The sequence below is a fragment of the Squalius cephalus genome (assembly GCF_949319135.1).
Source record: "Squalius cephalus genome assembly, chromosome: 4".
Taxonomy (NCBI): domain Eukaryota; kingdom Metazoa; phylum Chordata; class Actinopteri; order Cypriniformes; family Leuciscidae; genus Squalius; species Squalius cephalus.
In genome coordinates this window covers 39,460,657-39,485,834 of record NC_137125.1, presented here as the reverse complement: position 1 = coordinate 39,485,834, position 25,178 = coordinate 39,460,657, and the positions used below count along the sequence as shown (strand labels likewise).

Here is a 25,178-nt window from a genome sequence, read left to right as displayed (position 1 = left end):
TTAGAATAAAACCTTTTTTTTTTTTTTTTTTTTTTTAAAGCAGATGCTCTGTACTTTCTTTTAATTTGTTCAGATATTCATTCAAGAAAATATTTTGGGGGCCATGAAAGTTTTGTGAAAATTATCAGAAATGCTGGCATTGGCAGACTACTTAAAAAAAAAAGAAAAATAATTCTGGCTGGGAAAGAGTCAACTTTATCAACTTTATAATAGGACATAGATCCCTATAAACACACACACACACACACACACACACACACACACACACACACACACACACACATGAATGGAATTTTAGGAATGGACATCTGAGGTACAGGTTTTATTAGTGCTTACAGCTGAAGGCTTTGGAAACCTCAGATGTTGGAGAACTGATTGGCTACTGATGGCTACATGGAAAAAACAGTCCTGTGCACTTTTCATTCCCCAGCAGACCAAGGCGCAATCTAGTGCTGCAGATGGTCGAAGTCTCTCCATTAATCTTTTATTAGTATGTAATTATTTTTTGCCGCTGCATAATTAATAACGTCACTTTGATTTCTATGGTCACGGTGTGCGATTACAGAGAGCGTGTGAACGCAACATTCTTCACAGTGATGTCAGCGAGTTGTTGTATGACAGCCATCCGTGTCATTGAGACTGACATTTGACCAATGTTGGGCCAGTGATTGATTGGAATTCTCGGGGTGAGGTTCAAGTTACTGAAGCCAGCAATGGGTCAACGGCACGCTTGATACAAATCTTCTAATCCCACAGGGAGAACGCCCAGGTACTTGGTACTGTTAGCACTGGGCCAATGTTAGGCCTTGATTTGCTTGGATGGCTGGGCAGAGGCCAGGCTTCTGCTGACTGAGGGCTATTTCTGAAGGACACTGGGGAGGGTACAGCTGGTGTCCCTGCTGTTTTGCGTGTAAACCAGCCAGCCTGCTGAAACAAAGCCAATCGGCTGCTGCTGAGAAACCGTCTGTCCTCAATGGAATCAAACCCATCTCTTGTTCTTCTTTCACCTCTGTTGTGTGCTGTCATCCGCAGTTACTGTCTATACATGTTACAGTACAAAAGATGGAAAAGATTATGCTTTTTTGGTTCTGGAACAACATTCTTATTAGCCGTTCAGAGAATGTTATTGCTCTAAATTCTAATCGAGGATCACATTTTACTTCACGGTCAATCTGATCTATGATTGATGAATGTTGTTTTCCTACTTGACTGAATTGTGTTGTACTACATACAAGAATGAGCCTTAAGCTTCAAACTAAATTAGGTAAAAGTATGGATTCTGGGTGAAAAAAATAATAAAAAAATTCCGATCTTAAGATTGATGTTATGCTTTGTGAATATGAGTTTACAGTCTGTGTTCAATGTGACGCAATAAGAAAGACCACAAAATAATACCAATCATATATTTCTATCGGGTTCAATTGGTATACCAATTCATGAACAAAAAACTCTTATGAAACTGATCTTATTAGTGAATCAAAAACAAACAGCACAACCAGTCGGGTGTAGTCGATTCCCAAAATGAATGAACAAATTACTCTTATGAAACTCTTATCAATTGCCAGCTTTAGATGGAATAAATATAAAGATTAAGTTACTTATCAAAACAGACACATTGTCGGTCACTCACTGAACCAAATCCTGGTCACTTTATATGGAAAGGAGCTCACTTTTTTTCTCACAAATCCTCCAATTTGCTGAAATGCATCTAAGGGACCAGAACCTAAAAAATACTGCTGACATTATTGCAGTGTATACTGGTGCAGTCACAACCACCTGCAGCACACTGCATACCAATTCAAAATAAACCATGATGACTGTAATTGATATTCCAGTCAGATTAAGTGCACATTAAATTGCATACGAACTGCATCAATAATGCATGATCTTCTGTTTCTATTACTTTTAAAGATGCATAGTGTCTGGACACAAAATCCATGTGTTTTCTTAAAGCGTCCCTATTATGCTTTTTCAAATGTTACCTTTCATGCAATGTGTAATGTAGCTGTCTGTGAATTTAAACAAATCTCAAAAATGCTAATCAGTTGTGGCCCACTATTCCACCTAAAATTGTGTCCATTAATGCAGATTGTCTGTTGTTCTTTCTACTTTGAGTAATGATAAAGGATGGAGCAAGACTTGTTTTATTAACTTTAATATTACATCAGTCATTCATGTTAGTGCTTGGCTAACATATGCGCTGTTATTGATACAGTTAATGATACAGTTCCCACATGTGCACCGCAATAATTCACATCGGTTTGTTAATGTACATACAGTAAACTTGTTAATGCTGATGGTGAGGAATTACAGCTGCAACATCTCATAATGTACGATAAAACTGAGTAGCGTATCACTGAGAAACGTCCTCAAGCCGTCCTTGCGATGGAGGTTCGGGTTGAATAACTAGTTCTTCTAGTGTTTCATCATCAGACTCGCGCTCGGATTGATATGGTAAAATCAACGCCATCATTACTGTCTTTACAGTGTGTACAATCGCTGAGCTTTAGGAAGCCTCCGGAGCTGAAGTTCAGTTATGATAATGGGCATTTCTTTTCCGACATGCACTGTAAGCGGTAGACTAATCATTACAGACTGGGCCATCTGACCAATCCGAGCAGAGCAGGCTCGTGGAAAGGAGGGATTCAGAGACACTGAATCATCAGACGAGTCGTTTGAGGATCATTGAAAAATGTGGTAATGTGCAATGTAAATTAATATAGAAAATAAAAGTGTTTTTTGACCTTTTATGCATGTAAACCTGCTGTAGGAGACCTCCAAAACAAAATTAGGAACCTTTAAAATAGGGGCACTTAAAAAAAAAAAAAAGCTTTGCTTTGCTTTTCTGCTTGCTTTGCGGGATTAGGGTTGTGTGAGTTTGAGAGTCAGGTTATCTTAAGCTAAGAGTTGGTATGCAGACTTGGCAATGACTTTGTACTTTACTGGTCACTCTTTGATTAGACCATTTGCAGAACAGCAAACAGAGGCATCTCTCAAGAGACTGCGGCAGGTACAGTCACAGCATAATGCAGATGGACAAAAACATTCAACATTTAGTTATTCATATGGGGTTGTAAGGTTACCATTAAGGCCATTAAGTACCCATATAATTAATCTTCCATCCTGACCACTCCCTGTCATTGAAGAGGGTTAAATTCAAGGTTTCCATGGTGATTTACCAGGATGCATAGATAATCAACATGTCACGTCAGTTTACAGCCTTTCGTTTCTAGCTTTGATTTCTAGGAGCAGAGAAATAAAGGACAGAATTGCATTTGTACGAAATGTCAGAAAAAAAAAATACTTTTTAAAATTAAGGGTGTGTACGACTATTCGAAATCTGTAATTATTATTCGAAAAATTAAAAAAACTATATTCGAATTTTACTACATTGCTTTTCTGGCTGTCAATGCAGTGAATCCATGATAAATTCGGAGCACTAACTCCGTTATAATTAAATGCACTGGGTGGTGCTGTGGAGCGTGTTAACAAGTTGATTGTATTTGATCACATAATGTCGTTGTCTGCCTCGTGAAGTTTGGAATTACTTAGATGAAAATGATCTTACTAAATTATATTACAAAATAGAATTACTTTTAATCAAATAAATTAATGAAACTGAGTTAGCCTATATTACCACCACAATGAGAAATCACATGAAATCCAAACACCAGTCGAATGAGGAAAGACAGCTGTCCATCACTGCATTCACGATTGCAGGTAAGCACAGCTGTACCCCGATTGATCCGAGATAACTTATCAGATAGCAAAATGATTTTGAGATATATGCTTCCTTTAAGTTTCGTTGAGGGAGACAGGTTTAAGAACAGAAAGCGCAAAGTGCTGTTAGAAACTTTGCGTAGCACACCGTTATCTTTGTCTCTGCAACGTCTGTCAGCTCAGTGCGTTTTCTCACTCATGTTGATAATGTTTTTCTCAACATGAACATGAAACAATATAAACACGATAACCATATGCTGACTCGAGTGTATATGTACGTTCTGTACGATTATTGGCTTTATTAACGTTTTTTTTGCGCTGCTTGAGCTCAAATGCTTTTGTTCTTTATAGCCTAATTTTTGTTTACACATAATGTTTAATGTTTTCTACTAAAAGAAAACCTTAAGATAAATCGTAAGCTTGTTGTGTACTGTATATTGCCTAATCATAAGCTTGTTCAGAAATGGTGATTAAAAAGTCTTTCTCGTTAAACGTAATTTAAATAAACGAATATTCGAATATTCAATTTTTATGAGCCCAAATATTCGAGTACAATATTTTCTAAAAATACTCTTCTTTACATGTGAGAGTTAGACAGTGTCAATTTGGATATCATGTAAAGAGAAGGATCATCAGGTAAAGCATTAAAGGGTTAGTTCACCCAAAAATGAAAATTCTGTCAGTAATTACTCACCCTCATGTTGTTCCAACCCCGTAAGACTTTCGTTCATCTTCAGAATACAAATTAAGATATTTTTGATTAAATCTGATATTCTCCATAGGCTTCTTTGTTATTGAAACTTGCCGGCCCAGAAAGTTAGCAAAGACAATGATTAATATAGTCCAAGTGACTACAGTGGCTCAACCATAAGTTTATCAAGCGAAGAGAATACTTTTTGTGCACAAAAACAAAAACAAAAATAACGACTGTTCAACTATTCATTTTCTTCTGTGTGGGCCTCTGAGTGAGTTCACGTAGTGTCACAGCGCAGCTCTCCTGTGTTGTATTGGCCTTCGCTGGTCATGTGTGTGATGCGTGTGACGTCGATGGCACTCAACAAAAACAGATTTGTGCATATTAATAGATGCTGTACAGTTATCCAAATACAGCTCTATAAAGGCTATACTGTAGTTTCATTTTTATTGTAGTAGTTCAGAAAGTCTGTATGATTTCAAATAAAAAAGTAAGAGAGTTTCCTCTAAAATGGCATGTGTCTTGAAATTGAGATTTGGATTACACATCAGTATATGCTGTTTACCTTTTTTATTATTAAGGTAATTATTAAAGTTTCACATTAAAAACCTCTTCAAGTCAAACGGTTATTTATAAGGCAGCTTTATAACTTTTGGACTGTTCAATTAACAATTGATTTTTGCATTTCACAACCACATCTTGCAAGCACGAGCAGTCTGACATTTAATTTTCAACAAAAGAGATGAGTCATTTACCCTTCTTACTTTTTATATCTTTGTTCTTATGCAACAAGCTGGCCTTTATAAGTGGAGGCATTGCACTGTGAAATTGTCAAACTCTGAGCACAGAAACAGTGAGGTCCACAAAAGAGACATCAGGCGATCCATTGGGAACCATTATTAGCTATGTCCGCCGTCCAGATCCAGGCCATTTCAAAATTAATGAACATCAGACAGAATAATAGCCACTCTACAAGCAACTCTCTTCAAGATGGGAGGTCACGTTACCCAGAATTCATCCCATTAATTAGCACCTTACTTTCCTAACAGTGAGCCAACCTTGCTATTGATGGAGCTCTCTCTGGGGAAATCACAACCTCTACACCTAGATGTTCCTCTGAGACGTCTTTGTCTTCATGTGCACATGAACGTCTACAAGTCACCATGCCGGGACTTTCTATGTACACCATCCAGCTTCCAACCCCATAAAGTACATGAACTCGTTCCCAGTAGGGTTTTGTAAACGTCTTTGTTCGTCCTTGCCCTGCCTCCAGCCTTTGCTTAGGATGTGTGAGGATGCTAATACTAGCTGAGAGGGTCATCTTAGTTGACTGTTGCCAGAACCATCGCCTGCTGACTGCATCATCATCATCCACGATAGCCAATCGCAGCCAAGGACTCAGTGATGCTCTGCCACTCTCACTGGAGGGATTCCGAAGGAAGTGCCTCGTGACGGTGCATGGTTAAACAGCCAGGAGTCTCTTTCTCTCTCCCTGCCTCTCTCTAATTCAGGACTGGATGCATACACATTCTGGCTTCAAACAGGGATAGCACATTGCCATGCACACTACTCCCTGCAGGCTCAGCAGAGAATAGCGACAACAGCAGCTCTCTCCCTCTCTCTCCCGCTCTCTCCACCTCTACCAGACAAGACTCCTCCTCTCCATCTCTCTGTGACTCCCTCTCTCCTGCATATGATCTGTACTTCACTTCCTCCCAGCTGAAGCAGGAGATAACAGCAAGCTACATACAGGTAGGCATTCATATTTCCCTCTCTGAAGTTGCAGGTGTTCGGATGTTGCTGGTTTGTTTCGTATTTGGTGCGATTCTGAAAGAGACCTATACTGGATCAGAGTAGAGCGTGCCATCATAATGCCCGCCCCTACAGCGTGGCGTTTGTTTTCGCGCCAACACTGGTTTTTGGCACCGTTTCCTTCCTTATTTCTGGCTGGCCAGGGAAGGTGGTAGTTTACTGGTTGGATGGTTCATGTGAGAAACCCATCATCTACTGCCACGCTTGGTTGAGATCTGCTTATCCAAGTAGGGGAGAATGATTTGTTTGTAGCTGGAGATCGGAGATGTGTTTTCTTACGTGTAGGTTTGTGTGTGGGAGTGTGTGTGCGGATGGACGGCTGAGATTGGAAGGGAGGGGAGATGGAAGCTGAGAAGCTGTATTCATCCCAGGGAAACTAATCCCACCACAGTCCTCCGTATCTGATAAACACTCTCTTCGTCTTTTCTCCCTCTACCCTTCATATGTGATGGGTTTATCTGTGTCAGTGGATAGTGGAGGAAATTATTCCAGAATGGCATATAATTCCCACAGTAAAAGAGGTTCTTTGAACCATTATTTGTTCTGCTCTGGGAGTCACGACTGCAAACGTATATTCAGAGACAGATGCTGTCTCCTTCAACCTATAGTAGCAGCCGAAGAGAAAAGTAGGTTTGCCTTGCATTGTCCCTCATTCTGAATCACAAGATTGTTATCAAACCATACTTAAGCTTCCCTGTCAACTCAAGCTCTCCTTTTGTTTGCATTTGTTTGATTTTATAACACACTAAAATCTCTTATAGTTATGTTATCAAGGACTTGTGGCTAGCTGTTGCCCACACCAACAAATGGGCCTGTCATTACCTCATATCTGTGTTGGGCAGATCAGCGGTTGCTATGCACGCCTAGTGAGAGCGAGGAGCAGGGATTGCTCGGCTGTAGCCTCGGGCTTTTCCAATTCAGCTGTGCAGATCCTCCTCTGGAATACATCAGTGCTTGAGGAGCTGCAGTAAAACAGTTGCTAAGTGATAACATAGCTTGAAAAAATTCATCAAAATTGACCACCACTTCAGATTAAGATGCATGTGCTGTGATTTATCTCTGTGATTCTTATAAACTTCCATTATAAACAAACCATCACAGCAATATTTTCAGTTTACAGATATTTTGTTCACAAAGTTTTTGAACAAAGTTGGCTCTGGATTTGTTGAGTTCTTATACTCTCCGATTAATATAATGATATATAATATAATCTGCACACCAAATCTGAGATTATAAAAAAGTAAATAAAAATATGGTGGGCAGGAAGCTTGTAAAAAAAAACCAAAAAAAAACCAAAAAAAAAAACCTTTATTTTGCATATGTATTTACTATTATTATTATGTATTATTACTCTGTATTACAACTTTTTATTTTGAGGTTTCCTTGTAATGACTCATAATGGTAGTAATACATAATAGTGAACATGAATTGGTCCACAAAGGAAGTTAGCTATGGCTATGACTCCCATCCCATCGATAATAATCTTTGTTCAAGAGAATCTGTTGGCTTAAGAAGTTCCTTTTTCCCTGTTTACTGACAACCACAGCAACACGGCACAAAGATTGTACCTGTTGGGGCAATATGGGATAGCAGATGTTGGCCCAAATATGTCACGCCCCCTGCAGTTGCCAAGGGCAACGTTGTGCATTATCAGCCTTGTTAAATATCCATTAATGAGGTGAGATACAAGCCCGGTACTGCCGTAAGGTGGAGTTAACCATCCCTTGTACTGTCTCTTATGCTCAGTAGGGCATCTGTGGAAGTCTTTAATGTCAGCCTGTGAGATTAGGATCATTCACCTGGCTGATCTTTTTTTTTTTGTCATTCGCCTACACCGCCTACACTTTTGTGTTGAAATTGAAGTTAGAGAAATAAATGCAAGCGCATGTGTACATATGTGTGCGTGCCTGCAGAGGCCAAAACGCTGTTGTTAGGAGTAATAGCAGCCAGAAGATAAAAATAGCGGCTCTATTATGATTTGACCTTGGACAGCTGGCTGCTTGGCTGCAGATACCTGGGCGAGGGAAGTGTACGGATCACTGACATGCTCCATGAAGAGTCTGGGGCAGCCATGATAAATGTGTGTAATAACGGAGCGATATGTTATTGTTGCGTTACACCACAGCAAGCACAGACACTATCTAAAGGACACTCACTGTGGATTTGAGTAACTGGGACAGAATTAAAAACCAATAATATATTACAAACATGGAAAATTGAAAGTGAATCTCACCTTTTTTTATGCGATCGAACTTCCAGTGACAAGATCTAGACTATGAGAATGTTGTAATTTATAACCATTAGACTACTGGATTGAGCATTTTCAAGCTGGCAGTGTGTTTTTGTGACCCACACCAACACTAAGGCAGTAATTCTTCACCCAGTGACTGAGATGGATAACAAAAAACAAGCCTGTGTTTGTACAGGCAAGCAGCAGGGGTCATACATATCACAAGCAACAAGGACTTGTGGGAAATGCTGGTGAATAAATATCGTTTGATGTATCCGAGAACAGGAACTCTCTCAAGGTCAGTAGAAGAGCGATGAGATTGTAGGGTTGACAAAGTGCTTTGCCCTAATATAATATAGACTTTTTAAAAGTCTTGTTTGAAATCTATGTATACACATTTAAAATGTCTATATACACATTTTATACTTTTTAAATTTGTATACACACATTTATTTTATTATTATTATTAGATTTTCTTTTAGGAACAAGCATTAACAGACATTCCAAAAAAAAAAAAATACATGCTTTTAATTGGTTCTTGATCTTGTATAATACAAAATATTAATTCTGTAATTGTAATTGTATTACACAGTATGCAAAGTGACATAGGTTACAGCATATGAATATGCGGTGCTTATTCTTAAACGTGACATCCATAGTCCACCAGTAATATAAACGATCATGTAAAATCATAATATCAGCCAAAAACTTTTAAGATTGGTCTTACTAAGATTTGTCTTACTTTGTTAGTAATGTCTTACTAACAAAAATATTTTGATATTGCATAACATGGAAAATGTATCATAAATATTACTCATGTGAATGCTAAATAGCTGAATTCTGTTTTTATCTCTGTGTATTTCTGCTAGGGAAATACAGTAGATGCAATTGCCTTATTGGGGCTGCTCACTGTTCCACATATTGCTAAGCAACGGAGGAGAGGTCCTTAGAGAATGTAGCCAGCCTTCTGACTCCATAACACAGCCTTGGCACATGCACACAGACACACACAGATGGTGGTGAGCAGATCTCTTTCCATAACGTTTGCTACGCCTGTGTTGCTATGGCGGTTACAAATGCACGTAGTTAGCGGAAGTGATGTAATGCCCTTCTCTTTAATCGGTGCACAAGGGGGCAATTAAGTGGCGAATCCTCACCTTGAGACCAAATGCCTACAACACACAATTGTTTTCTGTGGTGGATTTAACAATAGCACTCTTCCCAGTCTCCTTAGCATCTATATTATTTTACTAGGGCTGTCAACTGATTAAAAAGTGTCATCAAATTAATTACATGTATATGCTAATAAATTAAGCAAATTAATCGCAATCACATAGAGAAAAGCTCCCAAATGACAATACATTCATAGACGTTACATTGTTGTCGTACACTGTAAACCCTAATAAGTTGAGTCTACTCAAATAATTTGAGGAAACTCATTCCCCCAATTTAATGGAGTAATGGTGCCTAACAAAACTTGTTTTATCAAGTTCACCATATGTGGTTTTGCTGCCAAATAAATCAATTAAACATCTTATGATGCCAAAACATGGTATTGCAAGTTATGATAACTTGATTGCTTTTGTATTGACAACATTAGGGTTTACAGTGAAACCATTGAATATACATTATATAGACATAAGTCAGTATACATGTCCCATATAATTGAATAGAAGCCTATTACTGGCCTACAAACCTCAGCTTTTTTACACATTTGTGGTCTTTGTAAACATGCATTAGACAGATATATTGGACCGCTGCGTCATCTTGTGCAGTTTTATATATAGTCTTTCTCTGGTTTTAAGACACGTGTCAAGTTTAAACTGAAAATGTGTCTCGTGACTCTAGGGTCTGTTCAATTCTGATGCCATTTTGAACACAAGAACACATTCTTTGACATCAACTCTATGCTCATTCTGTGCTGCCTAATTGCTCTATACAAACATTCAATTTAGAATCCCATTTTGTTTACATATATGCTTATGGTCAAGCACCACCTTGCCTTTATCTGGTTTTAGAGGGATATGGCCTTGATCGTAGTGGATCTACACTGATAATACTAGGATTACGTGATCAATACAAACTTGATCAAAACAAAGAGGAAAAGCATTTTGGCTTTACAGAAATCCTCCTCAAGGTATTGCTTGTAGCTCGGCCACAAACGTAACACGGAAGTAATTCAAGTAAGTTTTTTCTACACAATGTCATGTGATTGATGTAGTCAAATTGTCCCAGCCAATAGAGATTTACTCTATAATGCTGATGATTTTGATACAGCCAAAAAGCAGAGCAGCACTCTATGTACAATTAGGTAATTTCCATTAACAAAATTTAACAAAATTAATTCAGAAAGAATGTTTTTGATGAATTTTAAAACATGTGACAAGAAGAGCTTTATAAATTCTCTTTCTGCATGGCTTGTCACACTTCAATTTAAGCCACAACAATTCAGCATGAATGTGCACTAGTGACAATTATGAATAATTGAATGCTTTCACAGAAGCATCAGCATTTCATTTGGGTAAAAACTGGACCTGGTGTTACCACCCAGAAATGGGAGGAAAATCGACAAATCATAATGCACTATTTCTCTTTGATTCCACGTCATCGTCTTAATCCGCTTAATTCGTAAATATAGCTCAGAATATTTCTCGCCCCAAGATCTCAGATATTACATGTTTGGGAAAAATTGTGTGTGCTGGTACTGGTAGTTAAAAGGATATTATTTTCCTTTCTCCCTTGAGAAAGTTCTCCCCACAACCTTTTTATAGTCCGGTATTCATGCTACAAGAGGACATCCTTCAAGCAGTAACTGATTTTAGCACTCTATATTTCACATGTCAGACGTTATTACATATAAAGCCATAGCTAAATAGACGCCCAAGTCGTGCACTGTAGCACCACACTGACACCCCCCTACTCCCACACCACTGCTTGAAGGTGTTAGGAATTAATTATTACTAAAGGGCAGACTCTGCCACAAAGGTGGACTGGAGGACATTTTGAATGTTTTATGAATCTAATAAGGGAGGAAAGACGAGAGCTAGAAAAAATGCCACTGTGCTACAGTTTACCCTGCCGCTCATGTGGCATCAGGTGAAAATGACAGTCTCCCATGATGCGTTCCCTGACCACAGTTAAGTCTAGGAACAGATGTGAATATTATGTGGTATTCTGTCTCCCAAAGCAAAATGCATGAAGCAAATGAAGAAATTTGGATTATCAAAATGTGTAATTTTTCACACACATTTTGATATTGTTAGGTTAATTAAAATAATGTGTAAAATGTGTATATTTATCTACGTTATCACACTAACAAAATGTATACCAAGCAATCATACTGATATAATTAAGACGGTCTTTATTATGAGTTTGCCAAGAGTTGAGAGTAAATAAATGTAAAATTTTAAATTGTTAGTTCAGTGAAAACTTCAATAAACTGAAATATTTTGCGACTCTTTGGCTGAATCATTAAAAGAAATGGCTCGTTTGTTTGTGAAATGGACTGTACTGTTAGCACTGCATGATTGTTTTTGAGCTCAGTCAATGAAGACATGTTGTCTTACTATTTCATAGTATGCAGTCTTTTCATCTCATCACATTCTATTCAGAAGCTCACAACTCTTAATACAATATAATTTATTTTTCAGTGGCGCAAGAGATTTAGAAAAATAGTGCAGGAAACACTACAGTTAAACTCTCTCTTTAACTGTGATCAGAAACATGAGTCAAACAAAAACGTGTGCGTGGGTGCGTGTTATTGAAGGAGCCATAGTTTTCCTCTATTGCTGACTAGTTATTGTGTTTGCCCTTATATTAAACAGATCCCACTGTCTTTTATTACAATGGTGGATCCCCCCCCCCCCCCCCCCCTCCCTCCCCAGGCTCCACATGGGCACTCTGATTGAGTTTGAGCACCTTGTGATGGGGAGAGAGAAAAATATATATCTGGGGCCATAGTCACAATACATATTAAGGCTAAAAGTAGCTCCTAATTTGCAGATTTAGGAAAAACTCTTAAAAATAATGGGCGTGTCAGTACTAATTTTAGAACTCCTAAATTTTTGCTATAAGAGTATTTCAAACAGTATTCTTGCGCTAAAACCAGCTCCTGAATCTGCAAAAAGTCACTAAGACCAAACAAACAATCCTAAAATGGCTGTCGCCTGCAATCTGCCTCAGCAAACCACCCAGGCACTGTACATCATTGAGGCTCAGCGATAGAGTCTTGGGTGCTGAGCCTATTCTTCATAAATGCAATAAATATTTAGATTTATTGATTTTAATCTGCAATGACATAACATAAAGGTTCATATATGTACAGGTAAAATGCATTGAATGATGGAGAATAAAACACTCAAGTTCTGACTCATGGACTTTTTCGATCCCTTCCCCCTTTCTTTCTTCCACTTCGCTTCCTGACTACTCACTGTCGTATCATAATGAAAAGGCAAAAACTCCCAAAATAAATCTTTATTAATAAATAAATAAGAAAGTAATGTCCGATTACCTGTGGCAGTTGTTTTCACGAGTTTCCACTTACAAATGATCAAATAGAGTAAACGAGTAAAATAAGCGTATTTGGTGTGCTGTCCGTGGGGATCGAGGGCTCCAAGCTCGGAATTTAGCCCAAACCCAGAGTATTTCCCCGTATCCCTGGCTGGAAATAGGAACCAGCCAAGTCAGGGTGGTAGAGGGATGCAGAAAACTGTCGAGGTAACTAGGTGAGATGACTGTGTATATGTGTATATTTATGTATATATACATACACAACCGACTCACCTAGTAACTCCTCTCGAGCAGATTAGATTTGAACGTGCTCTCTCGAGATACAGACATGTAAGAGGCTGACAACTGGCTGAACATATACTTGTTTAATTGGTGACAATTAGCCTACATGTTAAAATCTTTATTTGAATATGGCAACATTTTCATTTTAAAACCTTTATTTAATTATGTCAACATTTTTATTTGAAAATCTTTATTTGGATATGGCAACATGATACCTCATTCTACAATATTTATATGATTAAATCACTGACAGAGACTCCTCTACCATCAGCCAATCACTGTGTGCATATTTAGTCAGCATGTTGACATCATCCTTGTTGCTATGGATGATGTCAACATGCTGACTAAATATGCACACAGTGATTGGCTGATGGTAGAGGAGTCTCTGTCAGTGATTTAATCATATAAATATTGTAGAATGAGGTATCATGTTGCCATATCCATATCCAAGACTTCTTTCTGTTCCTTAGTAAAAGTTGGTCTCAGCAGCTTTGTGAGTTGGTCTTAGCTCAGCTCAGCTCAGCTTTTCTTTGAGTCTTAAAGGAGCTGTATGTAAGAAATGTATTTCAATTAATCATAAAATGGCCCTGATATGTCACTAGACATTAAGAAATCATGTTCATTTCAAATACTTATATCACTGACAAAAGTAGTACGGCAAGGATATTGTCATTTAAAAAGTGAAGTTGCAGCCCTCAACTGATGTTGATGTTGTCATCTTGTGTTTTGGCCTGAAGCGCCGCCCTCCATCTATCTACCAATCACGAAGTCAGTAGTGTTTCTGCATCCGGGTTGCCAGCTCTGCTCTAGTTACCACAGCTGCAGCTACAAACTGCAGCCTACGTTCCTGCTGGATCCTGCAGCCTATCTGGCAACCTCGAGTCAGGGGGAGGGGGAGGGGATACACCGCTCTATACAGTAATTTGAAAGTGATTGCAGTACCAGTTTTGGCCACAATCTTACATACAGCTCCTTTAAGAGGAAACTTTTTGTGAATATGGCCCCTGACCTCAATTTTTACTCTTCAGTCTTAAAGGAATATATTACTCTGCATATAACATAATATAATAACAATTCTGTATATCCATGTTGATTTTTGGGTGTTTTTGGACAGTTGGGCTTTATATAGAAAAAAGTGACACAATGATTTCTAGTGACATGATGATAATGATACAAATTTCATTATTGGCTGAACTGTTGCTTGAAGTCTTAAATAGTTCTTATCATAACAGGAGCAAGGTGCGCACACTGGCCGCTTCTTTCTAAATCCCTGCCATGATCCTTCTCTCATGCAAACATCCTTGCTGTCGCTATGGCAACCAAGTCTACTGCCCGTCATAGCCCGTCTCCAAGAAGATTTACCATGCTTATTCCCTCTGCTGTTGGGCTTCTAGTATAAAATACTGCACATGACTGTCCACATTTAACTCAAGAAAAGATTAAAAAGGGTTCGTATTCTAGATTCCTGCCACATGTCGCTGTCTCCTTTTTAACCTTTCAACTAAGCAGTCTGATTTTGCTTCCTGTGATCAGTTGTGAAGTCAAGTCATTGCTTTTTTTGACGGAAAACTAAATTGTTTGCAAGCTTGCTGCAACCCAATTGCTGGAATAATAATATGCTACAACAGGCCCAAGGCACAGCTCTTGCCGCGAAAAAGTCACATCAACAGACCTCACGCTCTGCTTCTCTCAGTTTCGTCTCTTCTTTGTTTGTCTCTTGCTCGTTTAAGCGGCTTGACGAATTTGGGGATCCCCTGAAGGATGTAGATGTTTGAAGCTCTTGCGGTGCTGTCTGCACATGCTGTGTCGTGCCGAGACTAAAATGAGGCTTTCCCTAAAACATGTCCACCCAGCCCCATGTAAAAACACTCATTATCCACTCGCCTAACGGGCTGCACTCTCCAGCGGGAAGCCAGGCCAGTCCTATTATTGGCTAATGTAATGATTTATAAAAGAGAGGCAGGCACAAAGATTATCTAATGAAGAAAATACAAGACTGCGAGAGATTAATGCCACGCTGAACTCCACGCTACCCTTCCATGATTGAATCACACTCGACAATCTCAGATGAGTCTTCTCTATTTTCTGTATTGCAATGGCAATTTTGTAAATTAACTGTCATGATGGGGAGAGTTAAGCTTGTTTTGTTACTTTTTGTGTTTTTGATGTCTTATTTTCTATCAAATAAGCAACTTGAGGGATTTAAGTAGGGTTTTTTTTTAGGTTAAATGCAACTTTAGATCTAGCGATCTTTGTCTTGCCGTGGATTTAAAAGAATTTTGACTTGTCCCTTAGTTTGTATACATGGATGAAAAACATGTTAACAGCACTTTTGATAGAAGCTTAGCAAACTTATAGGGTTTAAATGTAGAAATGTGAAGCTTCAGAAATAACTTTTCTTGGTGGAAACACTTTGCATTACTGACAAAATTCTGGTGAAGCTTGTCACATGTAATAGGTGCTTTATGGATAGTTAATTTTGCTTCCCTTCTATGTTCCTTTTTAGTATCCCAAGTGAAATGTTGGGAGTGTACTTCTTTTAAATGGTCATAACATGTTGAAAGATTGTGGTGATATAATCTCCTACAAACCCTGCAAAGTAAAAATCTGTTATTTTATGGGCCACACATAGAAATGTTGAAACCAGTGTTACAGCTGCCTTTTTAAAATGTTTATTTGTGGCTGTGCATATTTGCCTGCTGGGGATTCATTTGTTAGTACATTACTGTGAAGCTGTTTCATTTTTATGACACGAGGAATGGTTAAAAATGATAGTCTTTGGTTTTTGACAGCACACTGCATAGGTGAAACAGCTTAAGTTGTAGGCTGTTTAACTTGAGCATTTCTTTAAAGCTGATGTTAATGCAAGAAATGGAAATTCAATTCAAAGTCTATTTTCTAAATGCATCTTAATGATCTTATTGTGAACATTTTTTTCTTCATAATTTTTTGAACAGAATGTCATGACCGGAAGATTTTCCGGTGAAATGACAGACTTCTCTCTGATGATGTATGCCAGAAGTCATTTAGTCAGCGTAAACCCCGCCCATGATGGACTTCAAGCTTTCCGATTTGCCTCCATCCAATCAACAACAGATGGATAGAACCATGTCTCTGCCCTAGATTTTTTTTATGTTATGTTGAATCTGTTTAAGCGAATGTACGTCACTTACATTGTGACTTTAAATAGAAGGATCAGGGCGAAGTAGTGATATTTGTTTTTTATCATTATTGTACATGAAAAAACAAAAGGATCATTTGCCACAGCAAAATCAACAACTGACTCAACAACTCTCAGACTTTTTTTTAGAAGAAACAACTATGTGACCTTCAATACAGATGGTGTGAGTAGGACACACTGTGACCTGACAGCCAAATCTTTTCAGGAGACATATGTGACCAAGTCAAAGTAGACACGGCAGGAATATGTCCACTGCAAGAATCTTATCACCACAATATTTCAACACATTATGACCATTTAAAAGAAGTACACTTTGTCCTCCCTGCAAATCCATCTCTACAACACGACTTCACTATCCAGCTAGATTCATCATCAATCACCCCATCAAGGTCGGTCAGAAATCTTGGAGTGATATTGGATGACCAGCTGACCTTCACAGATCACATTTCAAAGACAGCTCGATCATGCAGGTTTTCACTGCACAACATCAGGAAGATCAGGCCTTTCCTAACTGAGCATGCAACACAACTTCTCGTCCAGGCCCTGGTCATCTCTAGACTTGACTACTGCAATGCTCTTCTGGCTGGACTTCCATCATGTGCAACTAAACCTCTACATATGATTCAGAATGGTGCAGCTCGGCTTGTCTTCAACGAGCCAAAAAGGGCCCACGTCACTCCTCTGTTCATCACTTTGCACTGGCTACCTCTCGCTGCTCGCATCAAGTTCAAGGCATTGACGCTTGCTTACAGATCTATCACAGGCTCAGCTCCCTCCTTCTTTCACTCACTCCTACTGTACAAGTCTACATCCCTACCAGAAGCCTACGATCGGTCAACGAGCGACGTCTCGTGGTTCCATCACAGAGAGCCACAAAATCACTTTCCAGAACATTCTCATTCACAGTTCCATGCTGGTGGAATGCTCTCCCCACCCTCATCCGGAATGCAGAATCCCTGACAACATTCAAAAGACAACTGAAAACCCTTCTCTTCCGTGAGCACTTAACCTCATATAAAAAAAAATAAAAAATAAATTAAAAAAAACGTTCCTTTATATCTTCGCTTATCGGGCTTATGCTACTCTGACCAATGCCTGAACTTTGTATTTTGAGCACTTCTTGCGTTGTTTTTTGCCTCTTCACGATGACTCGCTTAATTTAGTCCTAATTTGTAAGTCGCTTTGGACAAAAGCGTCTGCTATATGTGAATGTAAATTGATGTAAATGAATATAGACACGGCAAAGTAGACACGACAGTAGAAACAGTGGTTTGTTCCAAAAAGTTGTGTGCGCTTGTAGGATGGATGCATCATGAGATGCCAAAATTTGAGTAGATGGTCCTGCAATTTTGTCATCCTTTACTCGAGTTTACTGAGGCATATGGCAAGAAAATTGAGAGTGGAAGAGAAAGGTTGATAGAGACAGCGAAAACAAGAGGTCAGGTTCTAATCTCAGCAGGACTGACTACTTTCTGTCCCTTGCTGTCCCTGCATGGGGTACATAGTCACACATACACACAAATACATGTACAGAGTCTTGTTTCTCAACAAACTGGGCACAATAGTACCTCTTACACTTTGCTTTGATGGCATCCACATGATAAAGACAATCACTTTTGGTAACCTTAATTAGTTATGCAGATTAGACAGTGATATACAGTACTGGCCAACTGAGTTACTGTTGAGCTGAGCTTAATGAGAAAGCTTGTTAATTACACATGCATGAATGCTACACCTGAAATCATTAATGACACTTATGCTCAAATGAATACAAGCCTTGCAACCAGAGATGATAAACATGGATCTAACCGATGTTTCATGTTCATGTAATCCACATAAGGGGTGTTTAATGGCAAGATGGATTTGCTTTTGTCGGTAATGAAAGAACTTGTGTACAAGACGTGACGATGTGAAGATAAATTGTGAGGATGATGGGAGATTTGTCATAAAGAATGGGGTAAGTGGTTGCTTATTTAACCTTAGTGTTGTAAATGATGGAATGTCACAAACGGGCTCCTCTTAAACTTTCTCGAAGAACTCCATTAACCCAAGTTGTGCATTCATCAGACCAGTCACTGAACTGATGCTCAAGGGAAATATCATCTGTCATGGCAGCACTTGTTCATTTAATTTCATATTGTGGAGGTTTCATTCATGCTTTGTGCCGGCAGTTCTTGCCAAATGCTTATCTACCTCAGCCGTCAACCTCTGAGAACATAAGAGACCAAGATCGATCTTCTACAGCATTAAAGATGATGGATAGACAGTCCAACAAATGTGATTATACTATATCAGTTCTATTTGCCAAAACTACATCAATAACTCGCTCCGACTTGAGAACAGGTTATCGCTATAAGAAGTAATAGGTATGTGAATGTGAGAAGAGTTTGAGAGAGACTGCATCTATGATAAATGTAGGGCGAGACGTATACACCAGGACACGGTGTCCTATGGTCTCAGGTGATAAGCGCTGTGTTAAAGGAGCAGGAATTTCAATTTGTTTCCATTTAGCTGTCTCGTCAAGGACAGCTTCAATGTCGTGAGAAACCCACCACACAGATTACCAGACTTTTCAATCAATAACCTTGCATGTCCTGTCTGCACATGCCCACCTGCCACATGTTAAGACATACAGTATGGTGCCTATAAAGACTTTTAAAAGCAAAGCTGACCTCACTTCATGCGTTTTCTCTGATCGGATAGCTATTCGATTGTGAAAAGACCAGGTGTAAATGCCCTCTGAAGCGCATTCGAGATGGATTTTAAATCCGATCGCTCAAACCACTTCAGGACGTGGTCTGAGACACATTCCAGAAGAAACTGGACAAGAGTAAATGCATTTGGTTGTTGAAATTACTTATGTAGATTTTACTCCACCCAAAATGTAAAAAAATAAACGTGTGAGAGCGTGTTATAGGCTATATGACATGTTATAGCCAGATATGATTGCGCTACCGCAACACGCATTGCCGCAGATGAATTGCTGTGCATCTCTTCAGCAAGCCAACACCCAAACTGCCACAAATGAAACAAAGTAAGTCACAGATGCTCAAAACACGGTCATCTTCATTAAAAGTAGTAAGACTAAATGATCTTACCACTGCTAATGCCGCTCTCTCTCATATTGTGCTCTTTAATCTTGAAATTAACTGATGATAAATAAAATGCAGTTCTTATAGCTGTTACTTTCACTGGCATGAACTTTCAGTTAAGCAATTATTGGAAAGACTCAATGTAGGCAGGATACTGCAGTGAAGGACTGCTGCCACTAGATACTGCTCCTACATGGCAACTGGAATTCTCCATTCTCATGACACACAGGTTGGCACCCGACAGTCAGGCGACTCGGGATACAAGCACGGCATTCTGAGGGGCTGAAGAAAATCATTGTTTAGCAGGATGTACATGTAGCTTTGAATTACCATTAAATGGATTATCTGGGCAATTTAAAGCTGTGATACAGAGGATAAATATGATTATGACTGATCATAAAAAAAAAACACCTATTATACCTTCCATTTTAGTGAATTTCAACTTTGCCCACTGACTCCAAATTGCCTCAGGTTGGGCAGATGCTGTAATGTGTTTCTCTTTGGCTGATGTCAAAGATTTTCTAAAATCTGGTGGTGTAACACAAGGTGCTGTACACCCTTCTGCATGTTGATCATTGATGCTTGAAGTATTACTGACAAAACATCCCCCACCAGTTTCAGTAAGCTAGCCTTCATATAGTTTTGTGTAGCCAGACTTTTGACTGTGCCATAAAGTCTGGTCCATTTTGCAGCTTATTCTGGCCAAAAGCGCCCACTTAGACCGGAGGAGAGTGTTTAATAAACATGTAAAATGCTTCAATTTGTTTTGTTTTTATGTGATGTTAATGTGTAGTTTATTTGAAATAGTTTATACCACATACAGCTCTGGAAAATTAAGTGTTTGCCTTCACAAAGACGAATCTGCCCGATTCCAGCCTTACCCCCAGATCATCACCGATCCTCCACCAAATTTCACAGTGGGTGCGAGACACTGTGGCTTGAAGGCCTCTCCAGGTCTCCGTCTAACCATTAGATGACCAGGTGTTGGACAAAGCTGACAATTGATGATCTGGGGGTGCTTCAGCAAGGCTGCAATCGGGCAGATTTGTCTTTGTGAAGGACGCATGAATCAAGCCACGTACAAGGTTGTCCTGGAAGAAAACTTACTTCCTTCTGCTCTGACAATGTTCCCCAACTCTGAGGATTGTTTTTTCCAGCAGGACAATGCTCCATGCCACACAGCAAGGTCAATCAATGTGTGGATGGAGGACCACCAGATCAAGACCCTGTCATGGCCAGCCCAATCTCCAGACCTGAACCCCATTGAAAACCTCTGGAATCTGATCAAGAGGAAGATGGATGGTCACAAGCCATCAAACAAAGCCGAGCTGCATGAATTTTTGCACCAGGAGAGGCATAAAGTCACCCATTAATGTGAAAGACTGGTGGAGAGCATGCCAAGAAGCATGAAAGCTGTGATTGAAAATCAGGGTTATTCCACCAAATACTGATTTCTGAACTCTTCCTAAGTTAAAACATTAGTATTGTGTTGTTTAAAAATTAATATGAACTTATTTTCTTTCCATTATTCAAGGTCTGACAACACTGCATTTTTGTTATTTTGACCAGTTGTCGTTTTCTGCAAATAAATGCTCTAAATGACAATATTTTTATTTGGAATTTGGGAGAAATGTTGTCAGTAGTTTATAGAATAAAACAAAAATGTTAATTTTACCCAAACACATATCTATAAATAGTAAAACCAGAGAAACTGATAATTTTGCAGTGGTCTCTTAATTTTTACCAGAGCTGTATATGAATGATGTGAAGGCAATGAATGTAAATAATTTAGCTGCAGTCTCTAGAAATGGTTGTACAGGAAATATCGAAAAATATTGCACACACAATCACTACCATTCAAACATTTGGAGTCAGTAAGGACATTAATACTCAATAATAATATTTCACAATATTGCTGTTTTTACTGTATTTGGTGAACAGAAGAGACTTATTTCAAAAACACTTTAAAAAAGTAATTTATTTTCCGTCAGCCAATCAGATTAAAGCTTGCAAGATGGAGGAAGTACCTTCATGTTTTTGAGTAATATGCATCAGACAGACTGTGAGCGGCAGTACTTAAAGCAAGAGCTCAGAGTATGAGCAATAGACTATCTCTCTTCAGTTAGTGCTTTGTTTCTTCTTTTCCTCAGTATGACAGTTGGGCTCAGGTTTGACCTCGGTGTGTTGTCTCACTATATTCTGTCTCGGTCTCCTTCCTGCCTCCATTTCTCTGTATCCTACTGTCTTTAGCTGTCATACAGTATAATAAGTTTCCTTCCCCATTTCTTCCTTTTTCCACCTACACCACAATGCACCTCTCTGATCCCTACACTATGTAGGCCCTCCTTGCACATAGCCATCGGCATGTTATGGAGCCTTTGTCTTTTATCTAATTTACAGGGGAGCCCACAAAACAAATGGATGAATTAAGGGAGGGGATGTTGTCAGACCGGAGACATTGTTCCACTCATTTATCATCCCTTCTTGTTGCTGTCTGTTGCAATAGTATCGTAGGTAATGCCAGAATTTTTCAGCAAACATCATTTGACGTTTATTTGATAAAGTGTGTTTGTTCCAGCTGCTGTTAGATCTGAGCCCGGGGACAGAGTGGAGACAAACGTTTGGTAACTGCCATCCATGCAGCGAATGTCTCGAGGCCTGGAGCTGTGGCTTGAGACAGGCAGAGTCTCAAAAAGCAAATCTCATATTTTCACAAACAGTGTTCAGAATTGTAATCTGATGTTGCTGTATTTTTAAAAACATTATAAAACTGATTATTCTGGTTTCTGGTTTCATGAACCAGCAAGTTACTAGATTGCTTAGCAACTTTAAACAGGCAACCTTACTAACTATATTACTTGCAGATAGAATGTTTATTTTGTGTGTAATAACAATGAATGTAGCTATTCATTATGAAATTAGTATTGCTTAGTATTATTTCAAATTGCTGTTGCTGTCATTTTATAAAAGCAGAAAGAACTAAAATACTCTTCAAATAAGAGACATCATTCGAAACTGTAAAGGGTCTACTTTTGTGTACATTCACAGTGTGCTTTTATAAAATAACGAAAACAAACAGTGCACTTTCATCCGTCTCTCTCTCTGTGAGCGCATCAAAAAGATGAACCGACACTCAGCGTGCACTTGCCGTACAGACATGAGAAACATGTCTTATGTAGAAACTTATTCAAATTCAAATAAAATACAAATATTCTCTGATTATGTAATCCATTATGAAACCAAGGAGAGGCACAGTGCATTAATGATCAGAGTATGTGCGTTAACAACTATACCATAGCTCCAAATTAATAAAGAAGCCAATAAAATTATAATACATCATATTTGGATTGGTTAATTCGAATATTCCGATTATTTCCCTAATCTTTGTTTAGATTTGTATTATTTGTTAACTTTAATTCATTCATGTTTATATTGATGTTTAATGTTAAATTTTACATTTAAATTGACTGCAACAGACTCATAGATTATAAAAACACTTACGATAAAGAGCTTGACTTGAGAACAGTCAAAACAAAACACAAAACATCTAAATTAGAAGATCAAAGATCAAGCTCATCAAGCTAGTCTAGAGAAGTGTATTGCTTCAGAATCTATCCCAGACACACACTAAAGCCCCTTCAACTTAGACATGGGTTAAGGTAAAAAAACCTTTAACACATTGCTTTTTCCCCGCATTACATGTGGTGTCATGCTGACAGTGTCAGAAGGTGGCATGTGAATGGTGTCAGGGGTGGAGGTGGCACTAGGAGGTGTCTGTTCTTAATCACTGAGGTTTGACGTCAGTCTGGGGGTAATGAACACTGAGCGGTGACAAGGTGGTGCTAGTTACACCATCATCCTATTAATTTCCTCTAAAACACCCTGACTCATGGCAGATCTGAAGGGGTGGTAGTTTTTGTGACCCCAAGGCCTACATCCTGGACATTTATTTTTTTAATTTTTTTATTCTTACTATTTTTTTGTCAATGAATACACAAGAGTGACTACTGTATATCATTTCAAATGAATTCAACTGATTAATTAATGACGGATTATAATTAGTCTGTGGGCACATTCAATCAGCATTTTAACATTTAATTTAACATGTATTCATGCTTATTTACTAGAAATTAGCAGGAAGTTTTGCTAAGATCGGCCTAATATTTATATTGACTTATAAAGGGTTCCTGAATTACTAGACCTGCTGTCAGGGCTGAATATGAAGGTCTGAGTTCTATCTTTGAGAGTATTCAGTGGGATGATGTGGGGTGAATTGACCTGAATCAGTTCTTACCCAAACTCAACGTGCATTAATTAATACATTTTTAAAAAGAAAAACCAGACCCGAGACAGACCCTATAAAATTAGACCCGAGTCCGACCCGACTCGATGTCAGTTTTTTTTTTCAAACTCAACTGGACCTGAATGCAAAACAGCATTGACTTGTACACAGCCTGCAGCCACATATGCACCAGTCATGCATGCACGCAGTTCTATGTGTTTCCCAAAAATGCACACGAACGTGCTGCATTGCTGCAGTTGCTGTCTGTTCATGAAGTGCTGAAATGTCAATCACTCATCACAGAAACCTAATTGTGTCATATAACTATTGCAGTAATGTTAAAAATACTTATTTACCTGACCATAAGATGATTAAAGTTTATTTCTAAAATGCAGAAACAACTGTGCATAGAGTCCTTTGCACATAGAAGCGCAGTAATAGATAATAACATTGTCATAGAATCATTTAACATGTATTTGTTTAAAAAAATATATATATTGTTAAATGTCCAAAACGAATAATGAAAAATTAGCATAGTTGAAAAGAATAAGGGTCTTCTCGGGTCTATTCGGTAAAAGCACATTTATTTTAAACTACCCAAGACCCGAGGCCACTCATATCAGACCCAACCCGTGTTTGGGGTACTCGTCTTGGACCGAACTCGTTTTGGACCTGAACCCGATTGGGTCCCGGGTCGGACCTCGGGTTTTTGGTTCCAAGTGGACTCGTGAAGACCTCTAGTAGGAAGCTCTCACAGCTGTTTGTAGATCTACAGTATCCTTGTCATAGAGGTCACACTATGGAAGTATGATTCAGCACTGCCTTGTGGACAGCTCCCTTTGAAATAGACAGTCAGATCATGTTACAAACTAATGAGAGGGAAAATATTCAAGTCATAGACCATTCATGATGATATGAATGGCACAAAAATAAAATAGAAAGTCAAACTCAATTAACAATGCATTTTTTGGAACTAATACAGCTGCAATAACATATTTAGACTCATTTGCATATATAATGACACCTACATTTCTATTTGCATTAGTTTAAGTTTTGTTATCGTTATCTAAAACAACCTGTAAACATTGTTTTCTGTAATTGAAATAAAGCTAAAATAAAAAAATAAATATTAGAGAATAAATTTAAACTTAAACAAATTAAAATTAGAAATGTTGCCTTGGCAAATAACTGAAATAAGTTGAAGTACTTAAATGACTAAAACTATAATAAAAATAAATTAAAGCTAAATAGAAATATTAAACATACAAATAAAAACGACAAAAGCTTTAACAACCTTAAACTAAAACCAACATTTAATAGTTAAACATTAAAATAAATCAAATCTAATTTAAAAGGAATAAAAACTATAATAGTAT

The 25,178-nt window shown here is 38.4% G+C and overlaps 1 protein-coding gene across 3 annotated transcripts in view; it reads left to right on the top strand.

The window, feature by feature from the left end:
• Positions 1-5,864: 5,864 nt before the first annotated feature.
• The window catches only part of syt1a (synaptotagmin Ia), a 195,585-nt gene continuing 176,271 nt past the window's right edge, over positions 5,865-25,178 (top strand). For 2 of the 3 annotated variants that reach the window (XM_079868468.1, XM_079868467.1), the window contains exon 1: positions 5,924-6,166. The gene's annotated coding sequence lies outside the window, so the exon portion shown is untranslated. Of the gene's footprint in view, positions 6,167-25,178 lie in introns of all 3 variants that reach the window. The other variant, XM_079868465.1, reaches the window with a different exon arrangement.